Source organism: Abramis brama, assembly GCF_963993115.1.
Source record: "Abramis brama genome assembly, chromosome: 9".
Taxonomy (NCBI): domain Eukaryota; kingdom Metazoa; phylum Chordata; class Actinopteri; order Cypriniformes; family Leuciscidae; genus Abramis; species Abramis brama.
In genome coordinates, this window is record NC_139971.1 from 4,073,565 (window position 1) to 4,096,486 (window position 22,922).

Consider the following 22,922-nt stretch of genomic DNA (forward strand, 5'->3'; position numbering starts at 1 on the left):
CACTTTGAAATGCAAATGTGCGTTTGATCAAGTGGCATTTGGGAAACTTGTGTAATGATACGTTGCTTGTAACTTGCCGATTGTGGCAGTTTGAATCAAGGCAATTTTACTGTGAGCCTGCTTGGTTTCTACAATGGGTTGCTGGTAATTATTTTAGACAATCGATCCTGAATTTTTTTTTAGAGAACTAATAATTTAACTTGCACTTCTTTTGAGCAGCACACTTGCTTAATAAGAAGGAAAGTGCGTACCAGATCAAACTAAATCTGGATTTGAGCATTAAAAAAACAAAATTGATAGACAAACAAACTGCTATATTGGTTTAAGGTGCAAATGAAGAGGTGATACTGTATAACTGTGCACTGAATACATCTCTGCATAGTCATGACACACATAGCCCTTCACGAAAATGGACACCAATATATTTGAATTCACTATTCAGTCGTGAGACCCAACTTCTCTTCATAGATACTGCAGAGTAAAAGTAATGACCCCCTCAGTCACGTAAGAAGGATTCCCTTCACATCTGTCTTAACAGACAGCTCGCCCTGGAAGTGTGCCGTAACACCTCTCTGCCTTTAGTACAGCAATTTCATGTTCTCGATCACCCACAGCTCTCTGACAGAGACTCTTCTGTTCTGTGGCTCAGTAATAACATCATGCTCCGTGGCAGGGTGCCACTGACGGCCCCGCTCTTGCGAGTTGTCCTCGGAGCTGGAAGCTTTTTTTAGGAGGTGTTGTGTAGAAGGGTGCATGTTAGGGGCAGTGCTTCATTAAACTCAGATACTGCATCAGCACATGTTGGAAGTGGAACTCTTTATCACCGTCTGCTAATGGCCATCTCTGCCAGACCCATTAGAGCAACATGAAAGAGGCGGCACTGAACTCTGACCCCATCCATTGGATCCCTATGATTGCATGAAAGTCTTGCCCATTATTCAAGATCGACAAAGGCTTTAAGAGGTGAATCTAGTAAGGAGTCTCTGGATAGCATTTGCATTTCTCAGCTTCTCTGTGTGGCTGCTGACATAGCAGACGTCAGTAACACGGTGACACCTTGTAATGCGTCTCTTTGTCCGATGCACCAAGAGAGCCTGCCGTCTAAACACGGTTCTTATCTTAATGCCATGCTAGAGAACGTTATCCCTCCGACAACACTGAGACCTGCTGAAGGAGGCAATCCAAGAGCAGTTATTGTCACAAAGCGCAAAGAAATAATTGGACTAAATGAAATTTGTATTTACAAGACTGTGAAGAAATAAATAAGGATTATTATTGCGTGGTGTCATTACTTTCAGGGCCACACACATCACAAGACCTCCCCTGAATTAAAGCAATTTTTTTTGTGCAATGATTTGAGCCTTTATTGGAAATCGGCTGTCTGTGACATCAGCAACCTGTGTAGAAGGGCCGTCTGTGCACTACATGCCTGCTCCGTAATCCTGCCCTGATTGTATTAATGCCACCGCATATTCTGTAGCCGGAGCTGTGATTTAACCTGGTGCTCTGGTTGATGCACACGCTCCTCAGAAATCAAGGCTAAGTGGAGGATTCATCAGAGACCAACCGGGACCACACGCATCTTCTTCCCGTCACGTCGGCGAGGACTGATTGGGACAAATCCTTTTCTCCCTCCGGTGTCAGGTCCCATTCACTGATCTGAATGCTTCTGGAAGAGAGACAAATGTTTTGATTAGAGGTCCCTCTCAATGTCACCAGACTGGCAGTTTAAAATGAGACGTTCCCATCACGGCAGAAACAGCCAGCGGTGGGAGGAGCAGACAGATGCGTGTCTGAGTGATTTGAAGAGGTCTCGTCTAGAGCTGCGAAAAGTTGAGAGATTGTTGTAATGGACGCATCTCTGCTCACGTACAGTTTTTTTAGTGCAAGACAGAACACATAGAAACTTGAAAATACAAGTGTGAACAATGCAAGCTCTTTAGACCCAAGTAAAGGCACACAGAACAAATTTCAGCCGAATTGGAATGCCTATAATTCATAAAATAAAGCAAATTCTGTTTATGAAAGGTGCATTCATTAATTATGTTGCTAAAAGACGTTTATCTTTGACTATAGGTCATGTGATTTAAAAATGACTGGCTTCATCAGGTGACTCATTTGATTAGCTTTCAGTTGCAGTTTTAACACATTTTAGCTGTATGTTTTAAAACATACTACACTTTCCTTGAAAATATGCACAGAAAATGTAAAAGAAAAAAAACAAATCCTACTTATCATTTGCATTTAATGCAATGTCTACAAAGTCATTAACCATACAAAAGTCATCACTTGGTACGCACCAAGTGTTTTCTATAATGAGGATTTTGTGTGTGCCATCAGACTTTCTTTTCATTTCCCATCTTCTCTTTCTGGAGCGAGCTGTCAATTACTCTGTCTTACTGTCGTTTGATCAGATGAAGACGCTGGGATTGGAATCCTATTACTTCCACTGCTGCCTGTATTAGTCGTTTTATTTCACTAGGCCGACATTAGAAGCAGAGCGTTCGCATGCTTTCAATCCCAGCCAATCAGTCACAGGAGTCAGACGGCATAGAGTCGGCCACACAAAAGCTTATTATCATTCCGCACATGGATCCTAATGGACGCGGTCCTGAGGCACTCCGTACCACCGTACAGATGGATTGACTCGGGTCTTCTCCGGTAAGCTTTGTTCCTATGAAGAGGTGTCTCAAAGAGTGAAATTTATTTTGATTTGTAATGTTTCATGGACTTTTTCAAGGGCCATCTTTAGCACTTTCTCGCTGTCTTCTTCTCTCCCCATCTTTTCCGCTTCTTTTTTTTTTTTTTTTTTGATGTCTGCCTTGGGCTCTTTTTAGTGTCTTTTCAGTTCTCTCTGAGAGAATCGCTCTGATATCAAAGTGGCTAAGTCTCCGTCTCACCTTCAGGTTGTTCCTGCTAAAGAGTTGTCCTCACAGCTGTTCAGTAACAGCTCAAATGCTGGAAGACAAGTGTTTGGGTTTCACACAAACGATAGCAAAAGTAAATATGCACAAGTTGTCTGCTTTGTGCATTATGAATCTGCTGCATTCAGCACCAGATTAACTAAATCATTTTTTCAATGTCCCTTCTAGATTTCCAAAAAATCACTTAATATTAGTCATTCGCTTATAAAACTGGTTAAACAGGAAAGTTAATGGTGATGGCTCCTTATTCATACAACTATATCCTGAGACAGAATAAACAATATTCTGAGTCATTAAGCTGTGGATCTCACAGTAATGACAAGACAACATAGTTCCCATCTTTATCTCACTGTTTGTCGACGCTGCCACTTGTTTTTGTGAGAATTTCTCCCTATTCTTTTTCCGCTTTTTCTTTCATCTTCCCTGCTGAGAGATGGATTGTCATCTTCCGGCACTCTCAATATATGAGCAACGTAAGCAGACCCCCATTCATTCATTCCACGCTGCTCAGTTGTAAATCAAACAACACACCTGTGGGCCGTGCCTTCTTTCCCCAGCAGATGTTTTGGGAGTTTGAATATCTGGTTGCTTTACCACAGACACTTTCTAATAACAATGTTTTAAACTGATTAATTTCAAAGATAAAATGGCCTCCCTGGCGTTAAAAAGACGCCATGATGGACTGCATTAGCACGGCTTTGTTGAGAGGCAACTTAAGAGCCATCATCAACACTTACACTTAATTGCTGACACTATTCATCTCGTCGATTTCCCTATGCAGCTCTTCTTCTCTACTGTAACAATTAAATGAAGGCAAAAAAAGATTACACTTCTCTGCTCAGAGTGGCTGGGGATCAGTGAGGCCCGGTTTACACACCACATCTTAATTTCCCTTAGTAATGATGAAGGGAATACTGAAACACTCTCCTTTTTGATGATTCACATCTCACTGAAACAACACGCCTTGTAAGTGGCTGATGAAAATATGTGTACCTAAACATCATTTGTCAATTATTTGCATCTTATTTGCAAGTAGTTACATAATTACTGGGTAACACTTTAGAATACTGTTCCTTCATTAATGAATAACTACATAGGAACAAAGGAGTAACACACTATTAACATTCTAGTAACTGCTATTAACTAACAAGAAACTCTGATTAACGAATTAGTAAGTAATAGCGATCAGTCGAATGTGGTAGTTCACTATTAGCTAATCAGTAACTACTATTTTTCATACCTCACTAAAGACTATGAAGAACTACTATATACAGGTTCATAATTAATATTAATAGTGTATAATGTATAATATATAATATAAGGTAATGGTAACCCATGAGTAATGAAGCAAGTGTTACTACATCCTTCTAAAGGAACTACTAATAATTTGGATCTGTATTCTAAAGTGAAAAGCTTGATAGCTAACATTGACTGAAGTCACTGAAAGCTTTTGAGGTTTTTGTAAGGATTTGGATAGAAATGACTCAAGTGTTACTACATCTTTCTAAAGGAACTACTAATTACTACAGTATTCTAAAGTGAAGATCATGGGAACACACTAGTAGTGACTAAATTGTTACCAAATCCACCGGAAGGAATTACTAAAATCTCAAAAGGTTACATTGACTTCAGTCAATATTAGGTAGTTATGTTTTTCACTTTAGAATACTGATCCAAAATTAGTAGTTCCTTTAGAAGGATATAGTAAAACTTGAGACATTACTAGTGGGTTACCGTTACCTTTTATTATAAATTGTGCATTATTCATGTTAATTATGAACCTGTATATAGTAGTAGTTCTCTGGAAGATATATATATATATATATATATATATTTGTTAATCAGAGTTTCTTGTTAGTTAATAGTAGTTACTAGAATGTTAATAGTGTGTTACTCGTGTTCCTGTGAAGTTATTCATTAGTGAAGGTACCAGTATTCTAAAGTGTTACCAATTATTATACTGTAGGAAAAACGAGGTGTTTAACCAAATCCCTGAGGAAGAAATGAGTCATTCACACTCAGTCCAGTCCATGGTCAATTAGCTTTAAACTGAAAATTCTGTCATCAACCATACACCAAATTAAACTTTAACCCTGTAAAATAAGGTAAAATATAATAATATTTCGCATTTGGACCATCACTAGACCAGTGTTTCCCATCAGGGGCGTTCAGAGAACTTTAGTGTCCATCGAGTTCGGACAAGCTCAAGACAAGAAATTCGGAACTTCTTTGCATGAGCTTATGTTTCCAGTCCCCCAAATTTGCATGCACATGTAAGGAAATCAGTGGAAAGAATGTTGCCGACTTAAGCGTCTTATTGTTAAATGTAATGTAAACCTCACTCCCCTAGCCTCAAGAGGCACGCTAGCGACTGACGCTAGAGATTGCGGTCTGTAGCGCCCTTGTTAGCTTGCCTGCCTCCCACGCAGGACACCCCGGTTTGAACCTGCTCGGATCGGGTCGAGAAGGACTGGTTACATTTAGTGCCGTGAACTGGATGGGAGTGAGGTTTAGGAGGTGAGTGTAATGTAGGCCAATAAGAGCTGTGCGTGTAAACCTCACTTCCCTGATCTCAAGGGGTTTATAGAGGCTACGTTATTTAGCGTCCTTGTTAGCTTGCCCACATCACACGCCGAAGACGCCGGTTCAAGGTCCGCTCGGACCGGTTGAGTAGGACCAGTTACATAAAGTTGCCAACTTCAGCAAGTTTTTCTCCTTTCAGCCCCTATACGGGCACATCTTTCTCTTTGACCACTTGGTTCAGTGAGTGGCAGAAAGGAGCAGTACTGTCATATGTAGGCTGTGCCGCTCGGGTGTAAAAGCCGCCTTCCACACCACTCTTACTAGACAAGAAGTTGCATCATTTCCATAGCCTCGGCTCTTTACTTCAGTGTTTATGTCAGATTTCTGTGGCGCAGCTGTCGGAGTCCCTAAATAAACCAGACATTTAAGATAAATCCTTCTGCTTTCTTGTTTTCCATTGGAATATTTACGTTTTGTTGTAAATGTGTCTGTTACACAGATTTCATCTCTTAGGATCATACAACTGTTAATAAAACAAAACCAACTGCCAATTTATTTAAATAAAGCATCTGGTTACATTGTAATAGATAAAAAAAAAATATTAAAATATTCTAAAAATATTAAAATATCACTTTCCCAAGCACATCAACTACCCTTTAGGGCTTTTATTTCAACAGCTTTGATCTATCTTTATATTTAATCTTCGTCAAAGCAATGGGGATACATTGTTCAAAGTTCAGTTCTGTGAACATCAAACATGCTCTTTTATCTTGTTAACTGGGAGTGAAGAAAGTGTCATTCATTTGTGAGCAGGTCAAATTTGCTTTTTGAACTCTCTTTTTTTTCCACATTGCAACATAAAACCATATTTTACAGCAAATGGGCTTTATGTTAACATCATTCCACTAACTTTCATTATATAGGCCTATGCTTTGCCAAGCGGATCTGAATATACAAATCTTTTACTTGTACAACTGTATGAGTTATCTTGGAAACAAAAATAGATGCTTTATTTTATAAAAGGTCACTTAATATTTTTCTTCATACCAAACTATACTTATTGCACTGAAATGAAACTGACCCACCAGACAGCAAAAATAAAGGCCAGCTGCTTTGCTACAAGAAACACCAAATTCAGCTTTACAATCAAGAGTGAACAAACCAGGATTAATAAAAGTGCGGATGCCATTTGACACTATGCCATTCTCTGGTTATGAAGCCTAGAAGCAGTCTTTGGAGAGATTTGATGAGATCAGGAGGTAAGAAAAACCAAAAAGAAAGAAAGAAAAAAGATTCAATAAAGCCTTATGATAGTTGATGCCACTGCGAATGCCCCCATGTCTGTTTCAGAATGGCTTATGGGAAAAGCACAACACCCCCAGGCCTCTTCTAACTGCCATTTATAATTTTTAGAGCCCATCATCACAGGCGATCCATCTTTATTTCACACCGCAGCTGTCCTGATGTGTCTAATGCCTTGTGCAACTGGGGTATAAATATGCTGGCTTCATTGCTGATGTTTATTCCTTCTGCTCTATGTGTTTGAGGGAGAGACGACAAATCTTCATTAGAACGTGAGCCATCGCTCTGTAGCCAGGCCGGCCCCATCATGTGTTGGCTTATTTGTTTTTACTCGAGAATGCATGACAGGAAATGAGTTTGTACATTCAGATTGGGGGAAAGATGAGCACAATCCCCCTCCCAATCCCCACTGACACAAACAGATACAAGCAAGCGCACACACACACACACACACCGAAGCCTCGTCTTTATCATTATCCACTCTTGGTATACAATGTTTATTTGACTATTAATCTGCGGTAGCCAGCTGAGCCTGAAGGATCTTGTGTGTACATGCTGATAAAGCGTGCCAAGTTGTTATGGGGGAGACTTATGCGTCCAGAACTTGAAATTTCATCTCTACGATTCATCTAATGATTTGCAGGAGGACAAGGGGCTCATCCAGGTCTTTTAAGCCCTCTCATAAACTACACCCACCTCTCTGTAATTCAAAGGGACAAAATCTGCACGACATTCATAGCCTGTGTAGTCGGACTATGAAGCCCATGCTTTCAAGCAGGTTGTTCCACACTTAGCAATTTTCATCGTTATGATTTCTCCTGGTTTTTACCGTCATGTAAAGGGCCCTAATGGGCATCCTTTTCAAAACACTTCTGCGCTATCAAATGCAATTTACACGTTCCAGAAACGTCAGTGGACGTATGGAGATGAAAGCACTTACCATCTGCTTTTTACTGTCGGCACCATTTGGATTTCTGAGCAGCTCACTTCCATCATGTTCAGGTGCAAGTGCAATAGGCCTTCATTTGGCAAATCAAACAAGTTTTTATTCTTAATCTCGTGTCCATCTCCTCTGATTCCTAATTATCAATGCAAGAGTAAAGGCACTAGCTTTTAATAAACAGAACAGCAATTTACAGCTGCAATATTTAAGTTTTAGAAGCGTTTTATGCAATTCTATGTGTTTTTGACCTCATGAAAATGGCAGGAATGTTCTTCCATCTTGAAATGCCATCTTTCTACATAAGTGCAGAGTCAAAATTATATTTGCTAATCATAGAATGAGCATCTTATTGGATTCGTATCTGTAGTGGTGGCAGTGACCCAGCTATAAACCCTCACCTTCTCTGAAATGATTGAGCTCTTATCGACCAATTCATTTAGCACTGACCCCAAATTCAATATGAATTATGCATTCATCAATCTGGAATGATCGCTGGCAGATTTTCACGGAGTGGGTGTGAAGTCAAAGTGTTTAAGAAGTATTGAATGTGCATGTGGCGCTTACTGTAGGTGCTACTTTGAGAAGACGATTAACGAAGATGAAAACTCTGTGCGTCATCGTAAGAATCATTATAAATAGTTGGATACTAAAACGCTTCGCTTCAAGGAAAAGTTCACCCAGAAATAAATTCTGCCATCATTTACTCGCCCCCATGTCATTCCAAATCAATTTGTTGATTTTTGCTGTGGAGACCAACATAACAGTTTTTCAAAAATCTGATATTTACCATGCAGTGTTCATAATGACAAAGTATGTTAAGCTAAAAAAAAGCACCACAAATGTAGTTTGTACTATGAGTTTTCTAAAGTCATAATGCAACTTGTCATGAACATAAGACTGAAACTCGACGCATTACAAACAGATGTTCCTCCCTTCCAGTGAGCGGTTATGTTGAGAATCACTTTGACCAGGCCGAGTTAACTCAAAAGAACTTAAGCACCAGATCATGAAATCAATCATTCTTTTGAATCAGTTTTGAATCTGGTTCACTAAATGGATTAATCAATTTTTTCAAAACTACTGACAACTCACTGACTCAATGATCCGGTAACAGCAGTTCTCATGTTAACCGCTCACTGAGAAGATTATTATTGGATAATGATAAACATTTTGCTCTGTTCTTCAAACAAAGGTATCAAATGACTTCAGTAGAGTTGTAATATAGTGCCTGAGTAGTCTGGACCACTTTTATGGTGCATTTTTATGGGGGGGGGGGGGGGGGGGGTAATTGTAATAATTTTTTATTACAATTAAATCATTGGATAGAGATGTAGATTTATTCAAATTATGTTTGTTCTTTTTTTGTCTTTTCCACAAAAGAAAGTAAATTATTTAGAGTTGGAACATGAGTAAAAGACAGAATTAAGGCCTTTTCACACAACGAACGTTAACTATAAAAATAACATAACGATAACTACATTAGCATCCACACCAACGAATGATAGCGCTCTGTTTATTATAAGTACACTTTTGTCGTCTACCGCTTTAAATGCTCAAGCTCTTTAAAGCAGGATGGATTTTGATTGGCTGTCAATGTTTTTATCATTCATCATCATTCTGAAAGTTTTTCCAACGGTTGCAATTATTTTATATTCAGGATTATTTTTAAAACGATATCTTTGTAGGTTATCGACCATTGTGTAAATGGGCCTTTATTCCTTTCAGCTCAGGAATAGAGACATCTCTCATCCTTAATTTATCAGAAAATAGTCTCATATGACCATCACCAGCAGTTAAAATCAGCCTCAAACTGCTCAAACCTGCCAATCTCTGTTTTTTTGAAAAATAAATATATCCTAACTGTGGGCAATAATAGCTCAAGCTTTCAAAGCACAGTTCAGCTGATTAATTGTTGATCCTCTCCACAGTCTTCTGTTGCACTGTCCAATTAGTGATTGCACAGCAGATAATTAAGAGCGTCACTCAGGCCCTGCACCTTGGATCTGAATGCCGTGCGCAGATTAGCGAGAGCCACGAGTGATTGGCGGGTACCGTCTAAGGCCAGAAGCACAACTCTGGCCCCCGCGGGGAAGGACGCAGGCATAAATCTAACCTGTCAATCACATAAAGCTCTTCCTCGCAAACACATCCAGGTCAAGGTTGGGAGAGTGATTTAAGAGAGATGAATAAAGAAGCGCTGGGTGGCAGTAAATAAAAATACATGACAGGATAATGTGCATACGGTTTGAGATTAATGAAATGTAAGGAGGCTCTGGATCTGTAGAATATGAGGGGTTAAGTCTATAAGCCACGTGTATGACGTTTAGATTGATGAGATGTTTTCATTCACGTCTTGTGTGTGATGTATAGTCTTATTCAAGGCTTAAAACACACTTTTAAATTTTTCACTATACACTGAAATAAATAGGTAAATAGTCTTATTTTCCAATAAAAATAACAAAAGACATTAATTCCTTTTTAAAAGCATAAATCTTAAAACTTAAAAAGTTGTGTTAATCATGTTTAAAAAAATGGAAACAGCCATTACTTATAGTGTTATTATTTTAAATAAATTTGGTTATACCATAGAAAGCCTGTGTTCATATATTTATTTATTTCAGGCTAGCAACAGTAATCCCAAGTATAATATGTTGGTAACACTTTACAATAAGGTTAATTAGTTAACATTAGTTAACAACCTTAGTTAATATGAACTAAGAATGAACAATACTTCTACAGCATTTATTAATCGTAGTTAATATTAATTTCAACACTTAAAAATACGCCATTAAAATCAAAGGTTGTATTAGTTAACATTAGTTAAGGCACTGTGAACTAACATGAACAAACAATGAACAGCTAACATTAACAAAGATTAATACATACTGTAACAAATGTATTGCTCATTGTTAGTTCATGTTAGTAAATACATTAACTAATGTTAACTAATGAACCTTATTGTGAAGTGTTACCAATATTTTCTCATAATCCCTGAGGTGAGAGGTTTATTAACATTTAGAAAACTGAGGCACTGGTCAGTCGGAAGTGGTTTCACAGGTCAAAACCATTAGCTCATCCACAAGTCTCTTTAAGCTTAAAGTGATTGGCTTTATTCCGGCAGGACGATGCTGGCATAAACGCAGGATTCAGCGGCTACAGCTATGGAGATGCGGGGCGTTGATTGATCTGGCCATCAGCTCCGGCCCAATAGGCAGAATTCAATTAAGCATCATTTGGCTCAGACACCATTTGTGTTTGCATTCGTCTGGGTCCCCAGGTCTGGATTAGCTGAGCTCCAGCAGGGCTGTCCCTGTTATTATGCCTTCAAATAACAGTGAGTCTGAGCCAGCAGGTACATACTGAAACCGTGTCTGCCGCTGGTCTAATTTGTCTATCTGTCTTCCATGATGGGCTTTTCATCTTTGAGCCAAATGACACAAAGCCTACAAATGCAGTGTGTACGGCGATTTTCTAATTTCAGCCAGGTTCAGTGTGACAGCACAGAGAGAAAACACAATAATGGGGAGATTTATTCATTTCTATCCTTCTCTAATTAGTCTAGGGGCAATACGGCACACTGTCCCGGTAGTAAACAGCCAGGATTAGGAAGCGGTCTTCTCACGCCACTGGCTAAATGAAGGCTTCCAGTGCAACACATGCCCGTGGGCGCTGATGGATGGAGGGGGGAGCTTTTACCATGCTGTGCATCCATATGAGCTATATATGGAGATATGGATGGGAAGTCAGTCCCTGTTGGTGGAGGCCGTGACTACTGCAGCTTTATGCAGGCTTAATACTGTTTCTCCATTGACGCCGTTCAGTTGTTTATAGTCAATTTAAAACACACAGCACAACCAGTGTAGTATAATTGTGATTAATTACTTTAATGAGCCGTAAAATTACTTTTACTTCTTTTTAGTAAATCCAAAAATATTCAGTGCAACCACTCTAATCCAATTCTTGAATTAGTGACTTTTATGAATTAGTTATTTTTAGTGAATCAAAAATATACAGCGCAACCAGCGTAGTCTGAATCCTGAAAAAAAAATAAAAAAATAAAAAATACTAGGCAACACTTTTGTTTGGGGACCAAATCTTACTAGCCTGCATATTGCTAGGGTATTTGCTGTGTATTAATACTTAAAAAACACATATTAATGCCTTATTCTGCATGGCCATATTCTACATCCCTAATCCTACCCAATACCTAAACTTAACATCCTTACTAAATAAGCTGTAATTATGGGTTTATTGAGGCAAAAGTCATAGTTAATAGTTTATATTTGTTTCCTAAACTAAAGTGTGACCAATTATTTTAATGAGCCAGTTATTTTAAGAGAATCATAAAACATAAAATGTAACCACTGTAATCCGATTCTTGAACGAATGAGTTTTATGAAACATTTATTTTTAGTAAATCACAAACATACAGTGTCATGTTAGTGAATCTGAAATGTACAACAAAAGCAGCGCTGTCCAACCAGTTCCTAATAAAATTACTCTTATGATCCAGTTATTTTTAGGGAATCAAAAACTTGCAGTGCTACCAGTTTTGTCCAACCAGTTCCTGATTAAATGAATCTTATAAGCCGGTTTGTTTTAGTGAATCAAATAGATGCAGCTTACAAATAACACTGGGATAAAGATACACATTACACATTTTGCCAGTAGTATTTTATATTAATAAATTAAAATATGCAGTGTTTGTTTGTTTAGCATTGTTGTTTAATATATAGTTACAGCATTTATGGCGTATCAAAAAGGACTGTGACAGTCTGTGTAATCACACCTTTTGCAAGAATTGTTTTAATTGATCTCATATTTATCTCAATGGAATTGCATTTATTTATTGCCAAATATTCATTCCTTAAAAGTACTAAAAGAATCGTAAACAAAACAGTTTGAGAACCGGAGTCGTTGAATTCCTATTCCTAATTACAGAGCATCTTAATGGAGACGAACATCTGTGGCTGCGACATTAGCCAAAGACTCTCACCGATGCAGTACTCCAGTGGTGCATCCTCTAAACACACACACACACACACACACACACACACTCTTCCTCACTAGAAGGAAATGGGAATATGGGAAATGGATGGAGAGAGGTAATATTCTCTGATTAGGAGTGTGCGTGTGCGCGTGTGTGTTCCCATCCAAGGTGCTGTAGAGCCACTGATTAGTCTCTTCGAGTGGCTATGCCATACTGCCCTGAGAGTAATTTTTGTCATGATTCACAGAGGGTGAGTTTTGAGAGCGTCGGGCCGTCACATCTCTGTTATTGCCAGATGAAATAGAGCAGGGGTTTGTGGACTGCCAGTGCTGTTGGAGGGTAAACAAATTACCACAGAGTGAAATGAAAACATTACAGAGACCATAATGATCCCTGGCTCATCAGTTTGAGTCTGTCTATTCCCCTCACTTAAACAAGCATACCCATAATCCAATCCGTCTAAAGGGACTGCTGAACCTTGTCAAGGTGTGAAGAACAAGTGCAAACAGAAGAAGGAGAGTGAGAATGAGGGAGGATGCTGATGGGTTTGGCTAAACAGATTTACTTTATAGTCAGGGAAAACATGCATATGATAACAAAGGTCATCTGAGGGTTTTATATTGATCCATCTGGGTAGATTTTTGGAATATCATTTTGTAAATGTGAATACTCTGCCTCAGGTACACTGTAAAAATGGATGGATGGACGGATGGATGGATGGATTGATGGACGGACGGACGGATGGTTGGATGGATGGATGGACAGAAGGATGGATGGATGGATGGATGAATGGATGGATGGATGGATGGATGGATGGATGGATGGATGGATGGATGGACAGCAGGATGGATGGATGGATGGATGGATGGATGGATGGATGGATGGACAGCAGGATGGATGGATGGATGGATGAATGGATGGATGGATGGATGGATGGATGGATGGATGGATGGATGGACAGCAGGATGGATGGATGGATGGATGGATGGATGGATGGACAGCAGGATGGATGGACAGCAGGATGGATGGATGGATGGATGGATGGATGGACGGACAGAAGGATGGATGGATGGATGGATGGATGGATGGATGGATGGATGGATGGATGGATGGATGGACAGAAGGATGGATGGATGGATGAATGGATGAATGGATGAATGGATGAATGGATGAATGGATGGATGGATGGATGGACGGACAGAAGGATGGATGGATGGATGGATGGATGGACAGACAGACAGAAGGATGGATGGATGGATGGATGGATGGATGGACAGCAGGATGGATGGACAGCAGGATGGATGGATGGATGGATGGATGGATGGATGGATGGACGGACAGAAGGATGGATGGATGGATGGATGGATGGATGGATGAATGGATGAATGGATGGATGGATGGATGGACGGACAGAAGGATGGATGGATGGACGGACAGACAGAAGGATGGATGGATGGATGGATGGATGGACAGCAGGATGGATGGATGGATGGATGGATGGATGGATGGATGGATGGATGGATGGATGGATGGACTGACTACAAGTATGGGTGGACTACAAGTATCGTAATAAAACAGTTTGGGAACAGGAAATGTTGAATTCCTATTCCTAGAAAATCTCAATGGTGACAATCATCAGGATGGATGGATGGATTTGTTGCTCTCCCATGTGCAACAGCTCACATACATACACAAGCAGCAATTATCTTCATAATTATCCAATTACAACAGATATTTAATTGCATAAATGATTTTTCAAACAGCATTTTTGATAGCCAACTAACCTGCAAGGTAATAATAACACCCCTGCTGTGGCATCATGCCATCTGTTCCACATCATCATTATAAGAGCCAACAGTAAATCAACTCAATCTTGATGCATTGACACTCAGATAATGTTGTTTTGGTGGTTAAGGGGATATGACAGTTGGGTATTTATTTTTTTATTTTTTTATTTTTTTACACTCTTAACGGCATATCACAAATATTACAGGAGGCATAAATGCAAATTAACTCCCTGCTGGGGAATAACAATCAACCTCGCTGTTATTTTCTTAAAGGGATAGCACTCTTTATGGCCTAATGATGTAAATGGGTGGCAATCCATTCACACTGTTAAAGTGTGGTATTAATAATAGTGCCTGGTTAAATGCCGCTGTTATACATTTTCCAAGTTTGTCAAAATCCAACTGTCAGGTTTGATAAATCAAAATGCACCACTACCTAATTTCTCCTGAAAAAAATGTTAAAAGTGTCCTACAAATGTTATCAGTGAAAAACAAAATACACTCTACAAGGACAAAATAACTTTTTTAATTGGATTCCTGACAAATTTAGTCTGAAAAAAAAAGAAAAAAAGAAAAAAACCTAAATAGCCTTTTCAAGCTATTGCGTCATTTTCTAGCACTTACTTTGCATTTAAGAAAGTAATGATATTCACACATTAATTCAACATTAAATAGTTTCATCACCATATTTTCATTAAAAAATGCTTAATATAACATTATATATCCTAAATGTTTTACTGACAGAAGGGTTGTTGATTAGCTATATGTACTGCAATCACATGCTCAGAGTTTGTCTCCTTTCTTTAGAAGACATACATGTACATGAAAAACTATCATTTATAATTTATCACCTGTTCTCTGACCGACTGACACATTTCAGAAAAAAAAAAACTCTCAATCTAGTGGGGCAGGGGTCAGCCGAAAATCCCTTAGACGTGAAATATTTACTTTAAGTATAGACATTTTAGTTAATATTTTACTAACATATATTATTTTATCTTTTTTAGTACGTGTTTTATCTTGATTTTGTATCTGGACTCTAAAGTCGACTCTTTTCACATTTACATTTTTCTCAGTTACATGTTACAGTTAAATTTACACATTACATGTGTCTCAGTCCACATTACATTCACATAGTGTGGTAGGAACCCAATTAAATGTATTAATAATAATAATAATACATTTATAAATGAATAATTACACTATAGAATAAAAAAAAATATTTGTAAATTATAATAATAGACTACTAAGTTACAATACTAATTATGTCTTAATTTCTTCAACATTCGAACCCTTGAGCGCTTCTCTCTCTAACACGCAGAGAATCAGACTATACAGTTATTTAATTAAATCACAGCCCCATTCAGTTTAATTTTACATTAGATGTAATTCATTATTAGCTTTTTATGAACTCACAAACCCCCTGCAGTTCCCTCACGAACCCCCAGGAGTTTGCGAACTCCCGTTTGGGAAACCGTATAGTAGGCTTTACTCTGACTCACTGGCTTTATGCAACATCATGAAGTCTGGCTGGAGAAACTCCTACCATTCGAAGCGACATGACCTCCATTTAGCACTTGAAGACATTCCCGACCCAACCACGCATGGTACAACTCAGATGTAGCCTGGAAGGGCGAGGATGAAATTTGTTGCAATTTGTTTAAAAACAAGGACACTCCTGTCCAGACACTCCATTCACACAGAACTTGTTAACCTGAATGGTGTAGTTGTACCTGCAAATGAAGAGATTCAGGTTTAAGAGCATTCAGGTCTAACACGCCATGGTCAATTTGAAGTGTGTGTGTACGCAGCTGGAGGGAGGAGAGCCCCTCAAGGCACTGCCTGCAGTCGTAACAGACCCCACTGACAGATCCGCCCGGATTCATGCCCGGAATATACTGTAAAAAATAAAATCTTAAAAAAACCGTCAATGACTGTCAGCTGCGGCTGCCAAACAAAAACCGTAAAAATAAAGTAAAATATCCTAATTTAAATGAAGTGCAAAAAACTTTTACAGAAATTTTCCTTAAATGTTTTACAGAAAAACACTGTTATTTTACAGCTATTTCCTGAATTATTACGATCAAACACCTTCATTGTAAAAAAAAATCCCATAAAATAAGTCAAATGACTGTCAGCAATGGCTGCCATACAAAAACCTTAAAATTAATGTAAAATATCCTAATTTAAATAAGTGCAAAATACTTTTACAGAAATCTTCATTAATCTTTTTTAACAGAAACACACAGTTAAAACACAATTATTTCACATTTATTTTCTGATTTTTTTACTGAAAAGCACGCAGTTAATTACATGCATGATTTGTTGTGACTATACGTCACTGCATCAGTAACTACACAGTTACTGTCTGTTAAATAAAGCAACATGCAGCATATCATCAGTGTTTCTCTGCTCATCCTGGACTGAAGCACAGGCTCTACTCTTCAACACAATGATGACACACAAAACACACCATACAGAAACACTTTAAACCCCAACAGAACATTAAACACTACCAGATCTCTCAGGATCTCAGCATCTTCACTTATTACAATCCAGACTTTATTTATTTCATACTAACATTCTTATTGAGAATTAACAGAGGTTTAGAAGTTGAAGTTTTATTGAAAAGAATAAAGTTTGATGTCACCATGATGGAGATCAGTGTTTGCTTTAGTTGGGCTCTTGACCTTTTAGTGTTTAACTTTAATGTTTTTCTGGCTGCATTAACTGTGTGTCTCTGATGCATGTTTGTAATTGTAGCAATCCAAGAGAAAGTCAGATCAGATGATGTTGGTCACTTTTTAGTGATAATAGTCATCATGTAGTGTCCTGCTTTATTAATACCACCTGAAGTGAAATATCTGATTAAGTCGCTAAATATTAGTTGTTCGTTTTGCATAACAAAACTGCTAAACCTGCAGTGCTGTGATACTCAGATTTTATGAAGTCATTATACAGAAAATGCTTTGACAGGATCACATAGACTCACTCAGACATCAAGAATCAGCGTATGAATCGCAACAATGGTGACAATGAAAAAAAATCTGAATTACTATAGTCACAAAAAGGCTTTGTTGGTTGTCACCATTGTTGAGATTCATATGTTGATTTTTGATGTCTCTATACTACTAAAATAATGAACCAGCTCAAAACTTTTTTCTGTACAATATATATCTTTTTTTTTTCTTTTTTTTTCAGATTGTTATAATACTGACGCCACAATATTGCAAGGGTTATGTGAAAAATTATAACATTTATAGACTTTGTATAAAGCTAAATTCCATCTACATATTATGTAAGCTAAGCTAACATATTCAGAGATTTGACTGACACATCAGTGAATCAGATCATCATATGATGACTTTAACATCACCAATGAATGACCAAGATCATCTGATATTTTCTCCTGCATTTATTGCTATAACAGATGTATATCAAATACACAGTTAAAGCAGCCAGAGAAAAACAAAAGTTATAAACTCAAGGGTCATGAGCCCAACTAAAGCAGACACTGATCTCAATCATGGTGACATCAAATTTATTTTAAAGTTTTTTACACTTTAATTTTAGGGTTTTTGTTTGGCAGCCGCAGCTGCCAGTCATTTGACCATTTTTTTAAGATTTTTTAACAATGAAGGTATATGATCATAATAATGCAGGAAATACCTGTGAAATAACAGTGTTTTTTCGGTTTATTTAAATTAGCATATTTTACTTTAATTTTAAGGTTTTTGTTTGGCAGCCGTAGCTGACAGTCATTTGACCCTTTTTTTACATTTTTTTTTACAATGAAGGTATTTGATCGTGATTATTCAGGAATACCTGTAAAATAACAGTGTTTTTCAGTTTATTTAATTTAGGATGTTTTACAGTTTTTTGGGAGGCTGACAGTCATTTGACCATTTTATCATTTAACTGTTTTATTTCTGTTAAATTACAGATTATATTTGTAATTTTACATACATTTTTATGTAACTTAAGAAAACAGAAAAAATACTGTATGAAAAATACAATAAATTTTCTGTATAAAAAATGTGAATTACTGTAATTTGTCATTAATGTCACAATACCTAAAATAACAGCTGAATTTTTATTTTACAGATATTATTTGTAATTTTACAGTGTTTTGAGTACAATTTAAAATTAAAGAAAATGATCGTCAAAAAATCACAGTTATTTTCTGTAAAATTAGGATTTTTTTTTTACAGTGTATCAACACACACATGCTACACCTGACCAGCTCATACATCTCAAAAAGACTGCATCTTATCAGGATTATTCTCTAAATAAAGCATTTATAAAGTGGATTAGTGTCACTCCCGCCCACTCCGGTACTGCTTTACCAGCTACTTCGAAAATTAGCATTAATCGTTCATAATCAGCAAGAATAGTTTTAGTTCAGTAAGGTGTTATAAAGCAGTAGAATCTGTTTCCTCCGCTTCACTCTCCTCCACGCACGGCTGGCTGTGCAGCTGGCGGCCTCGAACGGCGAGAAGATGAGGGAGAAGAGGAAGGGTCTGCTCTGAGGACGGCTACATGAGCATCGAAGCGGAATGCTGCCAGATGCGACCGAAGCGTCGCTGAAAAACGCCTGTGAATTCCTCCACCGGAGTGGGTGAACTTAAGCCCCCCAGTTCAACCCTCCCTATTCATCACCCATTTTTCTACATCCTCCTCTTCACTGACCTACATATGTTTCCCTGCCGCTTGAGGTGGTTTGGAGGAAATAAAACAGGTCGGTGTTTTGCTGTCCGAGTGGATGAACCAGGTGGTGCAGTGCTGCAAATAGATCACTAAGAAGGATATGTTAACCTCCCTGACCAGACTTCCCACTCCCATTAGTGAAAACACTGATAGTCATGGTAGCAGACCCCTTTTTTTATTACTTGAGATAGAAAAAGACAGTTAATGGTGGACCATGCAGTGCAATGTTTCTGAAATTAAATAAGGTCCCATTAGTACAGTTTAGTTATTACATTTGTTACAATATATTAATATTTGTTAACATTTGCTTATAAAAATACAACTGTTCTTTATTATTAGTACATTATTATTATGGTTTAAAAATCTGAGGGCACAGATTGGAAATTTGGGGGTATGGTTTATTAATCTGTGCGTGTTTTGTTAAACTGAGGGAACAATTTAAGAATCTGTGAGTAAGGTTTATAAACTGAGGGGATGAATTGATGTAGTACAGTATAATAATGATAATGATTAGGGATGCACCATTATTAAAATTTTGATCGACAGGATAATTCTTTTCATGTTATTGCCAATAACGGATAAAGTGCAAGTTTCTGCATGTCAGTTTAGCCATTGTGACATTATAATGTACAAAACGAAAATGGATATTCTTTTTGAGGTTTTGCCAAAGACTATGTTAATCAACATTAATAATTGTGATCACAACATCAAAGGCAATAATTTGCATTTATTAATAATTTGCCATCCACTTTGAATATTGCCACATACTATATAACAGCATGCCCATGATACAACTAAATATTAACATTAATGTTAAAAACCAAATGTAGATCTCTCTTTTGCTCATTCGTCAACATAGTATTACTTGTGTTCATGAATTAGTCAGTTCAAAGAGAAACACATACTTTAAAATTGCCTGTTTTTGAACATTTCCAAACAGTCATGTTCTGACTACTAAAACAGGCATTTCTTAACCAAAGAAAAGGCTATGCCACTACTGTTAGGACTAAAGGATTCAGAGCACTAACGGTAAGCATTGTTGGCTAACAATTAAATATGCTAGAACTGTGCACTTTCCTATTTTATCCATCTAACCCCATAATGAACTCTCTGCTATAAATACTTTGGGTGAGGAAACCTCTTTTCTCTGTTTCATCCAGTGGCAAATCACTATTTTCCACCTCTCTGGCATTTCTAAAATGGAAGCACGTCTGTGATTGTGGATTAAAGACAGAGGTCATGGGTTTCATAAAAAAAAGCAATCTCTACATTTTTACTTTGTTATTCTAGTTAGCCATATTAAAAATAATCAGCGTTCATCATAATAACTAGCAATGTGTTGGAATCTAAGTCCAGAGAGGGTCAATCTTCTCCTAATCAAACTCATTTGTGCAGTGGGTATTTGAGGGAAGTTAAGATGTCGGAGGTTAACAAGTGCACTGAGCGCAATAACAGCAGAGGGGTCAATCGGCTACTGCACAGAATGGGCGATACGATAATGCACATCTCGCAGTGGAAGAGACAGCAAAAAAGAAAGAAGAACAATGAAGCATTCATCTGCACTCAGTATTCCTATAATGTGACAAGACAAGCAGAAACCTGATGTCTCTCGGCAGCCTGGAAGCAGGTCCGCTGCGATTCACAGTTCCTACATCTACAGTCTCTGCAAGCGTACCTGAGTAATCAACAGAGGACCTTCACAGCAAACACACACAAACACGCTCAAACAAATAAACCAGCTTACAGCTCAGAATGAGAAACGCTGAAGTGTCCAGGCAAGCCTGCTAGCCTTCAAGGATGAACAGCCCAATATATTTACAAGAATTCATAGTGCATCTTTGCAGTTGTTGATTTAATAATGGCTTGTTGGAGCAGCAGACGTTGGGTTTCGCCAGGGAGAATTTGTATAAATCAATCTGTGGACTCATGTTTAGCTTTTAACAAGCCATTCATCACATTATACTGGAGGCAGGACAGAGGTACTGTATGACTGATTTGTTTACTAATCCATGGAATTCACAGCATTAAAGACATCCTGCTGGATTCTGGCAATTAATTATCTCCTCCCTGTGTGTTTAATTTAACATTAATCTAGAAAATGTCATGTTTTATAGGTATTAGCACATTTCTTACAGATTCGCACACAGATGTGTCTCTAGCAGAGAATTTGCATATAGACTCCAACTGTTTTCAAATAAAGGTAATTGGTTACTACAGAGTACAGGCTGACCCTAACTCCGATAGAGACGTGCAAAATTACATATTTTCATATGCGTCTGAATGAGTCAGTCTCAACCTTGTATAATTAGCTTCATGTCCACAACACACCGATCAGAAGTGTGCGTTCACATACGGCAGGTTCTTGTGTTTATTAACTGCTCGACAGAGCGGAAAAGAAAATGTTCTCAATTATTTTAAAAGATAAACTTTTTTATTTGACATGCAAAGGTAAAGCAAAAAAAAAAAAAAAAAATAGAGAAGAAAATGAAAATATCCATTACTAAACTCTAACATTGCCTCTTATTATAACAGATAACAGATCACTCTAAATTATAATGTGGACCCATGTATTTTCTGTAAAGCTGCTTTGAAACGATGTGTATTGTGAAAAGTGCTATACAAATATGAATTGAATATTAAAATTTGGTGGGGGAAAAAAGCAAAGCTTATTTTATTAATGTATTGGATTTTTTTAAGAACCACTTTACTATTTGTGTACCGTTTTTGGCCCTGTATTTGGGAATATTAATAATATTTTGTGAATAATATGGAGCAACATAATATTACCATCTGATTCCATCTCTGTACAGTGGTTTTGGCCACAGTACTTTTTTTTTTGTAAGGGATAAACATCCTCCAAAGGCTGTTTTGTCATATATTTTGCTTATTTCTGGGGACATTTCTTTTTAGTAAAGTATAACTAAGTTAGAAACACACACACATACAGTACATCAAGAAACAGAGGGTGGTATGTATTCCACAGAAATGAGTATTGATTAAGACATACACTGAGATTTAAAGTGGAATGAGAAATATGAGCCATCTTCTTCAATTGTAGATAGGCACACATCAGGGACAGCTGCAGAGTTCAGCATGACTGCCAGTGTGACTCCCATTATTATCAGTACTGCCAGCAAGAAACTCGTCATCTCTCCGGTGAGACAACTCATTGCAATATTGATAGCTGATGTCAACCATTGTATTTTTGAAAGTGCGTGTTTGTGACTACACATGCAATATGTAACACTGGAGTTTGAAATACAAGACATTTGTCTTCTAACTAGATTCCCTTTGGAGACAGAAATCTTTGGGGCCAACTGACAATGCTAACCAGTCAAACCTGGACTGCCCGAGTGACAGGTGCTGGTATCTTTGTGCCCACCAGTGGAAAGATACAGGAACACAGCAGCTATTTTCCTTCTCTTACTCCTTCTATGACGCTTGTTCTCGTATCCGTGAAACCTTTCTTTAAGAGGCGTCTTGCGTTATTGCTGACAGCCTTCTCAGACCACTCATCTCTAATGGAGTTTAACTTCATTTGCTTCATGTACTTTTCTATGTGTGAAAGATGCAATGTTGACAGGCTGAAGAGAGGCCTTTAGTGCACTTCAACATTGCGTGTTAATCATACTTGAGTACTTGAGAGTTATTCATTGCATACATTTTTCAAATGAGGTCATGTAACATTAACCATTTCATAATGTATCTGATGTGTTTAAGACACCTCAGTGTGAGACAAGAGCTGC

At 37.8% G+C, this 22,922-nt stretch overlaps 1 protein-coding gene across 5 annotated transcripts in view; it reads left to right on the plus strand.

The window, feature by feature from the left end:
* Positions 1-22,922, plus strand: part of kirrel3b (kirre like nephrin family adhesion molecule 3b) — a 199,510-nt gene that overhangs the window by 105,881 nt on the left and 70,707 nt on the right. The window lies entirely within an intron of this gene.